Here is a 13,739-nt window from a genome sequence, read left to right on the forward strand (position 1 = left end):
TGTTGATGCACAGATGTTGGTGACAGGTGTTTTTCAGCATATTGATTCTGGGTCATAAGATGAAGCGCGGCAAAAAAACAGAGTATATTACATGCAGGAACTACATAGTGTTATATTATGAGCTCTAGTATCCCATTTTTGGCTTCCACAGCTTATTTTTCTTTTGGCAGTCGCCTTATTTTTGTTTTGAGCAGCGAGTTCTGTAGTAAAGACGCATTTAAGGCCTTGGAGTAAATATAAAGTTGCTCCAGTTTTTATTTTTAAGTACGCTGCCCTGTGTTCGTCTGACTTCTCGAGCTCTGTGTCCCATATTCATCCACACAAAGGGAGGAGGCTCAGCTGCAGTTTCAAGGGTCATCACTTATGAGAACAGGTCATAGATCAGGGGTCAAGGGTCACCAGATGCATATTCTCCTGGGTGTGATCATCAATAACATTCAACATTTAGATCCAAAAGTACGTGTTATGCAACATTCAGGTGTGCCCATGCATGATATCAGTCAGTATCCTCCCACCGGATCAATAATTAGTGACAAATGTGCGTTAACTGCATGTATTACACACACACATGTAGTTTGTAATGATTTGCTGCAGTCGATTTGGTTTTGGCGTGTTGTTGAGGTGTTTAAAAACTTAACGGTTTGTAGGAGCACTTGGAATAAATTAGGATATTTTGGCAGAGAAATGCACATTCATAAAACATTTGTTATTTACTGATTACTTCTGCGCTCGTGTGTCTGCCCTTTGGCTTTCTCGCCTCAGGGGTGTTTAATTTCCTCTCCCAGTGTTGTTGTGTCAATTGTGTTGCTAAACCGCCGCGTATCAGATGGTTTTAATATTAATTACAGCCTAACGCAAAAAGGTTAATTGTCTGCAACAGCAAATGCTTGACCACAATTTCACCAGATTACCTCAGCGCTGTTTTGGAGTGAAAAGTGTCTCTTAGTAACTGTCTGCCATTTCACGTCAGCATCTCCTATTTCATTCATCATTTATAGTTGCCCCAGCTTATCAAAGACCCTCCTACTGTTTCTTCTAATTCCAAATAATTTTAAATTCAGCCAACACAGCCCTATGACAGCCAGAGAGGCATATAAACCAGTATTTGCTGCACGTGAAGTGATTACTTAGGTGAAATGCAAAGGAAAAGGCCTTTTGGGGAATCTTAAGGAGGAAGCTGCAGTATTGAAAGCCTGAGTTCTTACTGTGGACCAGTAGTTAATATTTATGGAGGTATATTAAAGGAGAAAGAGGGAACTTGTGGTTGTGGGTACATTTCCGTAGACATTAGTATTCTGAACCAGAATAAAAGCCAAACCAGTACCGGTCAGAACACAAAGGCACAATGGGAACAATTGAAAGGGGTGTTTGAAAGGGAAAATATTAGAGTACCCGCGTTAAAGCTTGATCCGACATTCTTCCTGCACGAGTTTGCCCCACTTAAAAGATGAAGGAAGCTGGACCTGATGAGGGCAGTGCTGCTGAAAATGTGGATCTGTATTGGTCATCTTCTTCTTTCGAATAAATCAGTGTGGTCAATACAATTGAGGAAAAAAAAAAACGATGTCACTAATAAAACACAGGAGAAAGGAGGAATCTACTATAATCTTGACCTGAATATATATGGTGAGGACAGGCCGCTGTCTTCTTGGAGGCGTCTGTGTGGTTAACTTTACGTGATCAGTGACTAGTACCATCCCATCACTACTTCCTCTCTACATTACCATCAAATTATCAAATGGCAACATAAAATGCACCAAAAAAACAAAACAAAAAACAGTTATTTGGATTCATGAACACATGATATCTTATATGATCATTTTATTTGTCGTCCGTGCAAACTTGAATCTCTGATCAGAACTATTTCCAAAGTTGAAGAAATATTGTCCATGTGAAAGCAGCAAGTTTCCCCATCCGTCTCTGCTACTTTAAAAAGTCTTTCTCCTCATCTGTATTCCTCACATAATACAAACCCTGTTCAAGGCTGTCAGTGGAGACACCTGGGCTGTAATAAATTGAAGGGTGCCAAAAGACTCTAAGTTATAGTTTGCAGTATCTCATTGATCATCAGGACCGGTTGGTTAAGTTTAGATCCTCCAGCACGATAAGTGATTAATGAGGCACATGGCAGCCTGTCAGCTTGATGGCCATGTGTTGAGATACTGTAATCATTATATTTTCCTGTTTGTTTTTTTTGTTTGTTTATTTTTTTTCCCTGTACAGCTGGAATGAACATTTGTTTTTCGATATAAAAGGACTAAATATAGCCAAAACTAAAAGCAACCCTTGGGGATTTTTACTCTGCTGATTTTGTCCAGATAAAACACTCAAATATCCCGATCATAATGCCTCTAATCCTTCTTGTGGTTTAGACAGAAGCATTGGCATGAGCTGAAAATAGAAATAATGACTGTACATTTCAGGAATCCACTCCAACCATTCCAACAACAACGTCACCATCCATTAAAGCCCTATACGTCCACATAATGAGCCTGATTAGACTTTTTCTCAAGATTGTTTCATTATCCATAGAGATTTGTCTCTCTTTTTCATTTAGGTTTCTTAGGATGGGACTATATGGAGACAGATGGTGATAGCGCCACTCAGCTTCACCAATAGCAGAAGTCTACTCAGCCGCCACTGTCCAGTAGAAATGTTGTAGTTCTCAAACAGTTTCCGGACAAACAATGTCTCATGAAGAAACTTCACATGTTTAACTAACTATGGCAACATCCACAGATCAGGCATAGCATTATGACCACCTTCCTAATAATGTGTAGGTCTCCCTTGTGCCTCCAAAACAGTTGTGACTCATCAGAGAATGGACATGGGCCTTCTGAAGGTGTCCTGTGGTGTCTGGTAGCAGAATGTCGTTAGTGGGGGCCTTTGGGTCTTATGGGTTGAGGGAAGGGACCTCTGTGGATCATCCCACAGATACTTGATCAGTTTGGGATCTAGTGAATTTGGAGGCCAGGTCAACACCTTGTGCTGTTTTTCATGTTTTTTGAGTTGTTCCTAAACCATTTGTGTGTTTGTGTCTGTGTCCGGCTGCACCCTGCTGTGTCATTGCTATGGGGTGGGGGTGCCTGGTCTGGTCTAGGTGGGTGCTACATGTCTAGGTAACACTCACATGAATAATGTTTCACAGCAGAGCATTGAATTGTCACAAGATGGTCAATGTTATTTACTTCTCCTGTCAGTGGTCATAATGTTATGCATGATCTGTCGTTCTAGCACTAGCTTGGTTAGGCTCCAGCTCCCCTCAACCCTCTGCAGAATAAGCGATTATGGATAATGGATGGATGGCTAAATTCAGTTTAGCTGCGTCAGATTCATTGTGCATGCTTTGTCACACTGTCATGTCATACTGGGAACAGAATGAAGCAGAAACATTATTAAGATTATTATGACAGTATACTTCTCACAGAGGAGATTTTGGTAGTAGGTGTGTCAGCTGGTATTTATTGAAGAACACTGTATCGTGAGAGGCATGTAGCTGCTGTACATGACATCTAGAGCCAGTCATGCTCATCATTTCCTTTATTAATGATCTTTAATTTCATCCTCAATTGAGACGCGATACTTCGTTCTATTTCCAGTGTTTCAAATTAATGGTACAGCTGCTATAGTAACCACAGCTGTATGTTGTAATTCTACGTAAAGACAGCTGCTCTGGTATTATATGAAGACTTTGCCTGTGTGACATGACATTGTTTTGTGATGCAATGAGTGCAATGTTATTGGGGCTCTTTTGATTCAAAAGGTCTAATGAGTATGAATCGTGTTGCAAACAAGTGCATTTGTAGCTAATTATAGTAGTGGATTGTGCACGTGCGCCTTGTTTCACAGTGACTGAAATTTTAAAAAATCACATAAGATAAGGTAAGAGGTTTTATTTGTCACATGGAACATGTCACATGGAAAAGCCGGCCTGATGGCAGTAGGGAGAAGAGAGAGTATCTGGGGTGACTGGGCTGTTCCAGGATCTTCTTGGCCCGTAACCTGCAACGTTTTGTATAAATGTCCTGCAGGTTGGGGAGTGGGGTTCTGATGGTCCGCTCCGCTGAACGGACCACCCTTTTGAGGGCCAGGACGTCCTGCCTGGTACAATTTCCCGCATGTCATATGTATCACAGTGTCTTTTTGCATCTTCACATGTCCGTTTTTAATCTACAAACTGTTATGTCAAGTCAGAATAAAGACATCACAAACATGAACACAGAAACAGGAGCTGACAGAACGACCTGAAATCACATGCTTTTTTTCCGCGGCTTCCGGCTGCGGCGCACGTCTCAGCCGTATAGTCCAGATGTTGACGTTTAGTCAGCATGGATTAGAAGTCAGAGGGGCTCAGCATCCTCAAACATCTGGCTGATCCTCAGCAACACCTGAGCGAACTCATTCTGCTGAGACTGTGACGTTCAGAAAGCTCAAAGGCAAGCGAGTGCATGCGCTGTTTTTCTAACAGGGTCGCAAATGGGGTTAAGTGCAATGTTTTTAGTTGCCCACAGGCAGAGTGATAAAGTCGCTTGTGCTCACAGATTAGTTCAAGATTACTATACCTTTTTATCATTCATATTGTGTCTTTTTTTCCTTTGTGCACTCTAAATGTCTAATTCTTTTTGACAGCAGCAGCTATTTCTGTTCAGTTCAATTGCGGTTTGTTGTGGAGGAAACACATTAACTTAGCTCTGAGCACAGGTCAACAAATCACAGTGATTTTAAATGGAGCAAGAGTTAGGGAAATTATTTCTGGTCTTCTGCTGTTTGCTCTTCATAAAGACCTCAATCAGCCAGTCAGTCACAGGAGAGAAAGAGAGCAGGCAGGTAAATTATTTTATCCTGTGACACATTTGTATGCGTGAGTGAGGTGCTTTCATCGCGGCTGTGGACGGAGCCTGCCTTTCGTATTTCAAATGCAGCGCGTGCTGTGGGGTCAAGTCGGTAAATGCTCCTGGTAAAAGGAGGAAATTACTCTGGTCACACATTTCTCACCTCCTATCTTTCGACCCCTGTCCCGCTTCCTCTCCATCCGTCTTCCCCGTGGCCCGGTGTGGATTCCCCTCCTCCATTTTCTCTGTCATTTGCATGATGAAGTAGAGCAGATAATGGCACCTGAGCTGCTTCAGAGAGTTCAGCGGTTTGGTCAAAGTGACATAGTAACGGTTGACTTTCTCTCTCCCCCTTTTTCTCCGTTCTTTATGAGCCCTTTATTTCTCCTCCGCTCTGCAGCTACGTCTCAATCAGTCAGAAGCAACAACCAGAGTGAACCCCACCTGTGAAGGAGGCATACACGCCCATGCGGCGCCGTCTCTGTCGTTCAGACAACTTCAGCCTGCGATTTGAAATTTCCGGGTCAATTTCAGCAAAATAAATTGAACAGCAAAATCTGCTGTATCTGGGCACATGGTTATGTCCTCATCTTGGTTGGCTCTTCTTCACAGGAAACACACCTTGGGGAAAAAAAAAAAATTTGCACCTCCCTAAAGGCTCACTTCCAATCATGGCGATTAGATCTCTTCCCTCTCCCCCTTGCCTGCGCTTTTTCCACATGAGATTTTTCTTTTCCTGGCTGCATCTTCATATCTTCACCTGTGTTGCTCTCTTTCACACCTCATTTTCCTTCATTATTTCCTTCTCTTATTAATCCCCCTTTTGTCCTTCTCTCCAATGTTCTTTGTCCTCCTTTTATCATTTCTCTTCCCCCTCTCCTCTCCAGTCCATCATCTCTCTTGCTCTCTTTGCCCGTCCAGCACATTGCTCTTTGGCTAGACCTGCAGTAAAGGGCTGTATTGAAATCACTCCGCAGTGCAGAGATTGGGGTGAAAACAAGCTTGAAGCTGCCACCCCTTCGTCTCCCCCCCTCAGCATTTCTCCCAAATAACACATTTCATTTCCTGCCGCACTTCCTCGCTCTCACTCAACCCCTAACCTTTCCCCCTACTTCTCTCTTTCTGTCTCTCTCTCTTTCTGGCTCCCCGCTTCCGTCTCTTTCTCTCTCTTGCTCAGTATTTTCCTGTCAAAGGCCAGTGCAATTATTCATACAGAAATGTCTCTGTACTCATGCATAAAATGAAACTTATTCAAGCTCACGCTCTCCCTCACCTGCATACTCCAAATATGCTCACAACGGTGTCCACAAAATATATTCTTCTTTTGACTTCCTTTTGCTCTCACACAGATATGAACCACCCACGTACACACACACCTGTTTGGTCCATAAAACCAATATGTACCCAAGACGACGTGAAGATGAAGAACTAATGCATAACTCATGTTGAAAGAGACCATGAGGAACACCCCCGCTGGGTTTCTGGATTAACTAATTCAGCGTCTGGAACCAACTCCCCTCACATCAGCTCATATGATTGAGCCTGAAAGATTCATGAGGTTGTGGCTATTAATATCAGCGGCCCACACCCACCACTCCAAAGTGTCCACATATGTGAGCGATAGGTCAAAGACGATGAGGGGAAAGCGGGAAGGTCAGGTAGTGGCTGAGCATTGTGGATGTTTTCTTGTAGATGCATGTAGGACATTGAGATCTTGGCCAGCAGATCCTCAAGCATCAGACGATCTGGGATAAACTGAATTTGAAATGCTCGGAGAGGGTGGTATTAAATGCTTTTAAGAATTAAAACCAAGACAGAGAGAAAGAAATCTCCAGATCGATACACTCTAGGTGAGTTGTAAGGTATCGTAGAGGAAGACAGATGGAAAGAGCCGGTGCTGCCGTGCTGCTACCCTCAGGACGCCCCATTCATTCCTTCATTAATGATGGAATGGATTTATGTGTTTGGCTCCAAGTCCTCCACGTTCTAGAGGTTAGGTTTTAACTGCTATTTCTTAGCTTATGGTTTTTCTGCAAAGTTACAACGAGTGCTGACCACATGGGTGAAGAAGGGGCTTGTTGGAAAATAGAGAATCATAAAATGATGAGTAATTTAATTGCTCACATGCAACTGGATTGAACTGAACTGAAATTAAGATCATGTTTTGATTTGACATGAACATCTCTCGAGTTTGTTCATACATTCATTATCCAGCTGCTTATCCGATGTCGGGTCACAGTGGCAACAGGAACTCCAGATGGCCCTCTCCCCAGCAACACATTCCAGCTCATCCCGGGGAATCCCGAGGCGTTCCCAGGCCAGACGAGATATATAATCTCTCCAGCGTGTTCTGGGTCTGCCTAGGGTCTCCTCCCGGCTGGCCGTGCCCGGTAAACCTCCAAAGGGAGGGGCCCAGGGGGCATCTGATCAAGATGCCCAAACCAACTCAGCTGGCCCATATTGACGCAAAGGAGCAGCTGTTCTACTCCGAGCTCCCTCCGAATGTCCAAGCTCCTCACCCTATCGCTAAGGCACCGCAATGCCATTCTTTTGGTCACTACCCACAGTTCATGACACCCACATTACTGCCGCCGCTGCATCAAACCGTATATCCATCTCTTGCTCTATTTTACCATCACTCGCGAACAGCACCCCGAGATACTTGAATTCAGGAACTCACCTCCAACCCCGAGGGAACAATCCACCATTTTCCGGCAGAGCACAATGGCCTCAGACTTGGAGGTGCTGACCCTCATCCCACCCCGCTTCACACTTGGCTGGAGGTGCTGGAGGTCACGGCTTGATGTAGCCAACACAACCACATCATCTGCAAAAAGCAAGGACGCAATTCTGAGGCCCCCGTACTGGGCATTTTCCTCACCCCGGCTGCGCCTTAAGATCCTGTCCATGAATACCATGAACAGGACCGGGGACAAGGGACAGCCTTGGCGGAGTCCAACACCCACCAGAAACGTGCTTGACTTTATGTCAAGGATACGGACACAGCTCTCACTTTGGCTATACAGGGACCGGATGGCTCGTAGCAACAGCCCCTGTACTCCCTCAGTACCCCCCACAAAGATCCTGGGGAACACGGTCATAGGCCTTCTCCAAGTCCACAAAACACATGTAGACTGGATTGTCAAACTTCCATGACCCCCTAAGCAGCTCTGCAAGGGTAAAGAGCTTTTCCATTCCAGGACGGAATCCACATTGCTCCTCCTCAATCCGAAGTTCGGCTATCAGTCAGACTCTCCTTTCCAGTATCCAGGAATGAACTTGGATTGCTTGGAGCAGTGTGATATCCCGATAGTTGAAGCACACCCTCCGGTCCTCTTTTCAAACAATGGGGACCACCACCCCAGTCTGCCACTCCACAGGTACTGTCCCAGACCTCCATGCAACATTGAATAGGCAAGTCAACTATGACAGCCAAACAATATCCAGCGTATTCAGTATCTCAGGGTGAATCTCATTCGCCACTGGGGCCTTGCCACTGGGGACCTTCTTAACTACCTCAGCAACCTCTGCCAAGACTTCGTCCAAGTCCTCAGACTCTGCTTCGTTCTTAGAGGGCATGGAGAACGAGTTAGCTTTTCTTTTCCTCAAAGATTTTTAGAGAGGGCTGCAACGACACATTGACGCAATCAGTGAGGCTAACATCTTGCAATTTTCTCATTCTCATTGTTCATCCTCAGTTTGTGACCTCTAGGACTGACCTCTTGGTCAGTAGTCAGAGGTGGTAGTCGTCATTGCGTCTCCATCTGTTGTTTCAGATAAGAACAAATCCTAATGGTTAATATGGCAGCACTGCTCTCCATTGCATTTGCAAGTTGAAAGTAGTTTGTCTATGCTCATGTAGACCTATTAAACGAAATAAGATAGATTTTCATTAAAACTACTCTTTGAGTGAGTGAATACAGCCTTTTGCAGATACGACAGAACATTGAAGAATAAGAATGAAAAACATTTTATGGTTTTGGTTAAATAGCTTGGTTTTCCAGAGCTGCTACAGCAATTTGACAAGGGTATCACAACAAATGACTCAGCGCAGTGACTCTGATACACCATGCATGAGGCTGGTCGTGACAGCGTGTGTGCAAATGGAAGACGTGTCTTTTGTGTGATTGATGACCGGCAGTTTGTCACAGTTTGTCTGCAGCTGAGGAGCTCTTAAAGGGCTATGATTGGCCGTCTCAGCCCGTTCCCCCATACCTCATTAATTCCTCCACGCAACTGGATTCCTCAATCAGCATTAGGATTGGCTGTATCCCCACACCCTCCCCTGCCAACCGGGCATACTCCTATCCCAACACCACCTATTGTGCCAAAAGTGCCTGCGGTGCTGATTGGAGCTGCTGGGCCCGGAGCTGACTCAGGCAGCGGTACATCCGTTAGACACATGCAAAAAAAAAAACGCGAATACAAAGATTCAGCATCAAATACATGCACATAAAAATCTCCCAAACTCAAGGACCTGCAGGTGTGCAGCAGACTGTAGCTAAACTCTGCTCACACAACATAAGAGATGGGTGGATGGCATAATTTCCCGGTTTTCAATCAGCATGGACACTCCTTCCTCTCCAAACTCCTCAGGACAATGAGAAACAAAGGACATACTGGCTGCAGAGTTGAATGAGAATGAGCTGCAGGGCTCATAATGTGTGTGAGTGCGGCATGCCGTTTCTCTTTGGTATAAACACACTTGCAGATTAATGAGCTTCTGGCCAGGTTGCCGGGACTCACCTCTCCCTCTTTTTTTTATCTCATTCCCATTCTCTCTCTCTCTGTCTCAGCCCAGCACACATACATATACATGCCACCACCTCGGGTTACCTCATCTTTTCTGCTCCTCTTTGTAATTTACTCGTCTGCTGGAGAGGCGAGTACAGTGAATGAATATTCATGCATGTGGCTGATATGTGTTGGATTTAACTTAGCATGTTTATGTTTGTGTGCGCACGCTGTGGTGGATGAATGGAGGTAATGACTCTGTATACACTGGGTGACAGCTGTTGGAGGAATTGAAGCATATAAAGGCTGGTCACATAGAAAGCGGGCCAAATTGATTTCCCATGAAGACCGTGAAGTTGTTTTTACAGAGGAGGGGCCTTATCGGCGTTCCAGAAACGCTCGCACAGCGACACACACGCATAGATACACAGGTACCTACAAAGTGGGACTCAAATTTATACCATTAAGGAAAAATATGAATCTCATACTGTGTGCTACGGTCATATAGGGATGCACACATGCATGAAAACGTTTAAACGCATTACAGTAATGCTGCAACATACACACGTTTTCTCCATTACCATCATCTTTAAAGGTACCCTGTGGAGCTTTCACATATGGGGCCTTGTTTGGTTTGTATACATTTAATATAGCTTTCATTACCCTTTCTATCAGAAACACCCAGCACAGCATAGACGATCATGGGGGAGTTTCAACTGTTTAGCACTGTCATCAGTACTCATTCTAGCAAAAGCAATGCTCATTCTGTATATACGCAGATCAGCCACAACATTAAAACTACTGACAGTTGAAGTAAATAACATCGACCATCTTGTGACAATTTAATGTTCTGCTGGGAAACTTCTGGACCTGGCATTCATGTGGATGTTACTTAGACATGTACCACCCGCCTAGACCAGACCAGGCACCCCCACCCCATAGCAATGACACTCCTTGATGGCAGCAGCCATCCCCAGCAGGATGCAGCCTGACACAGACACACACACAAAACTGTTTAGGAACAACTCAATAAAACATGAAACACAGCACAAGGTGTTGACCTGGCCTCCAAATTCACTAGATCCCAGACTGATCAAGTATCTGTGGGATACACTGGAACAAGCCTGATCCACAGAGGCCCCTCCCCTCAACCCATAGGACCCAAAGGCCCCCACTAACAACATTCTGTTGCCAGACACCACAGGACACCCTCAGAAGGCTCATGTCCATTCTCTGATGACTCACAACTGTTTAGGAGGCACAAGGGAGACCTACATAGTATTAGGAAGGTGGTCATAATGTTATGCCTGATCTGTGTATGTCCTTCTATTTAATATTTTAATTTGTAGCAGGTCTGAATGTGGTCACAGATGGCCACCTCCAAATGTGGTCTGAGTGATCTGTTCTCAAATGCGTCCTCAATGCCTCTTGGGTGTGTTCACAATAGTACTTTAAGCTGGTCACTTGCAATTGGATCACACCCACTGGGTATTATTTCCAAATCTGAACATAACTCCATTTGCTTACTACAGATCTGTAATGCATCCCCACACCTCCCCAGCCTTCTCCTGCATTAGCAAAACAAATATGCATGGTTCATGTTGTGTTTATTTATTCAAACCTCATTATTCACCAGCTCTGCTGGAAATTTGTGATCTCAGGGGCTGTCTGTGCCAAGCTTCCTCAGATTATTCCAGAGTCGCTGCCATGCACAAATGTATGTCATTCTGGGATAAGTGCTTAAATCTGACATTAGGTGTCCTGAAACATCATTTTAACCTCATGTAATTGACAGTGTCTAAACCTGCTGGAGGTGACTGTTTAAAAGGCAGTAGTTGAGTTTCCTGGGCATATTTACTCCAGCGCATTTACTCTGCTGTAGTAGGCATGTAATTTTTTATTTTTTTTTAAATCTCTGCTGTTGTTGGTATGATCTATGATTTAGTTGTCACCCTATGTCACTGTCAGAGAGGTAGCTAGCAGTTAGCTTCACAGCTTCAGTAACAGCTCAGAGGCAAGTACACAGACTCTCCCACTAAGATATTTAAGCACATGGTGTTATAATTTCAGCCATTTTGCTCCCTGTGATGTCTCTCAGTGTTTTATATAACATTTCTGGTCAGACCTAACCATTTTAGAAATCCTGAATCTTGGAGAAAAGACACAGTTTGGTACAAAGGAGGTCTTACAGTGGCTCATTCTGCAGTTTCCTGGTATTTTCTTAGGTGTTAGGTTAGGTGTCTAGTTATAATGGAGAAAAAAAATGGGAGGAGCTACATGGTGTAGACACTTCAATGTAAAATTAATATGAAAGTAAATTGGATTTAGTATAATATGATAATACTTTAGTATAAGTAAAATAATTGTCCTTCTGACTGTCTTAAAACAGAAGCCTTGCATGACTCTGAGAGCAAGTTACAATATCATTTTATGAGATTATATTTATATGCAGAAACAAAATGTATGTGTGATTTTTCTTGTGAGACATTTATATTCACAAATGCAGGGCAGTAATAGTAGTTATTGGGAAGTAATTCTAATTTAAATCCAAGTTAATATGAACTAAAGACCTAAACCTTAGATATCATCTTGAATAACAGAGGAGTGACCAGATCTTACCTTAGCTGTATAAGAGATACAAGATGCTCTGATCCTCACATACATCTCATGAAAAGTACTGTACACACTGTGGTGACCTGAGCCGACAGTGGAAAGGAGTTTTTTTCCCCTTATCTCCATGGCAGCCAGCCAGAGATGTGGGGGAAAAAAATAGCCAAAGACAAGAATTAGACAAAGGCGGACAGACCACGAAAGCAGAAAAGAGAAAGAGACAGATCAAAGACGATTGAGAGGATGAAGTCCTTGGATGGGCATGTGTGTGATTGACTGTTAGATAGCTGAAAAATAGTAAATAATTCTTCCCTAAGATCTTACCAGAGGCCGCTTCTTTGATTTCTTTACAAAAATAGATTCAAGGATTCGACATCAGAGCTCAGAAACACATTCTTATATAATTTCTCTGTCAGTGATTAATTGATTCTGGCAGGACATAAGGAAAAAATAGATAATTTCACTCTACTATTTCCTCTTTAAGTATGTCAGAAACAACGACAGGAGGCAGAGAATAGCCTGTCACTCATGCCTCTGGGGAACTGCTCTACTTAAAGTTATTGTATTTTTTAAGTGTGCACACTCACAGAAGTAAGGACTGCGAGAGCAGGAAGCCAGGACGGATGGATAAGGGAGGAAGTATGCGAAGCAGGAAGCCAAAACATTTAGCAAAAGGAACAGGACAGATGGAGGAATGGAAAAAGTGACGAAGAAGCAAAGAGAGAAAAGTGATAGCATAAGGAGTCCATTGTTAGATTTTGATGTCTAACTCCTTTAAGGTGTGGTGAGGTGTGTTAATGATCACACCCTGGGTGTCACAGGCAGATACGGCTGTCAGAGAACAGACCCAACACCACATGGCCTAGAGGGCTGCTGCCGCTGCTAACACCAGGAGGCCTAAAGGGACACCTGTAAACCTTCCTGACTCAAAGGAAATTAGCCTGGAAAGACCTACAGGGTGAAGGAGGATAAACTTGCCATTTAGAGATCTCCAGAGGGAGAAAAGTCAAATAGAAGGTGAGGAGAATCGGAAGTGACTAATGAAAAAGAGGAAATGAATGAAGGAAAATTAGGCAGATGATAATAAATGAGGAGAACAAGGGAGAGGATGATGATTCTCTGGATCTGTTCCTGTATTTCCTGTCATTTCAAAGCCCTGCATATCTCCAGTTCCATTCGCCCTCCGTCCATGGGAAGACAGAAATAGCATGTGGCGGTATGATACTGGTGGCACTGTGGCAGCTTGCTTGGCTTCTCCTGTCCCTGGCTTCTTTCTCCTGGCCACTGCCCCCCTCCCACACAAAATATAAACAGACACTGAAGACGGAGCCAGTGGATACACGCGAACACACACACACACAGCGTCAGTGAGTAGAGTCAGGCTGTCGCAAGTGAAGGCTAGCAGAGCGATGTGAGATGTTGTGACACTTTACCTCATTACATTTTCCCGGGCTGTTATGAATGTTGCAACAGTGCTGTCAACCAAAGCGAAGACCTGTCTGAAACACACTGTGGGGCTCACGCAGCCACACACATGCCACCGACGCATCCGCATTCCCACAC

The 13,739-nt window shown here is 43.9% G+C and overlaps 1 protein-coding gene across 1 annotated transcript in view; it reads left to right on the forward strand.

Annotated features, from left to right (window-relative positions):
- Positions 1-13,739, forward strand: part of ncanb (neurocan b) — a gene marked incomplete at its 3' end in the record, with an annotated part of 110,234 nt that overhangs the window by 54,711 nt on the left and 41,784 nt on the right. The window lies entirely within an intron of this gene.

Source organism: Chelon labrosus, assembly GCF_963514085.1.
Source record: "Chelon labrosus genome assembly, chromosome: 7".
Classification (NCBI taxonomy): domain Eukaryota; kingdom Metazoa; phylum Chordata; class Actinopteri; order Mugiliformes; family Mugilidae; genus Chelon; species Chelon labrosus.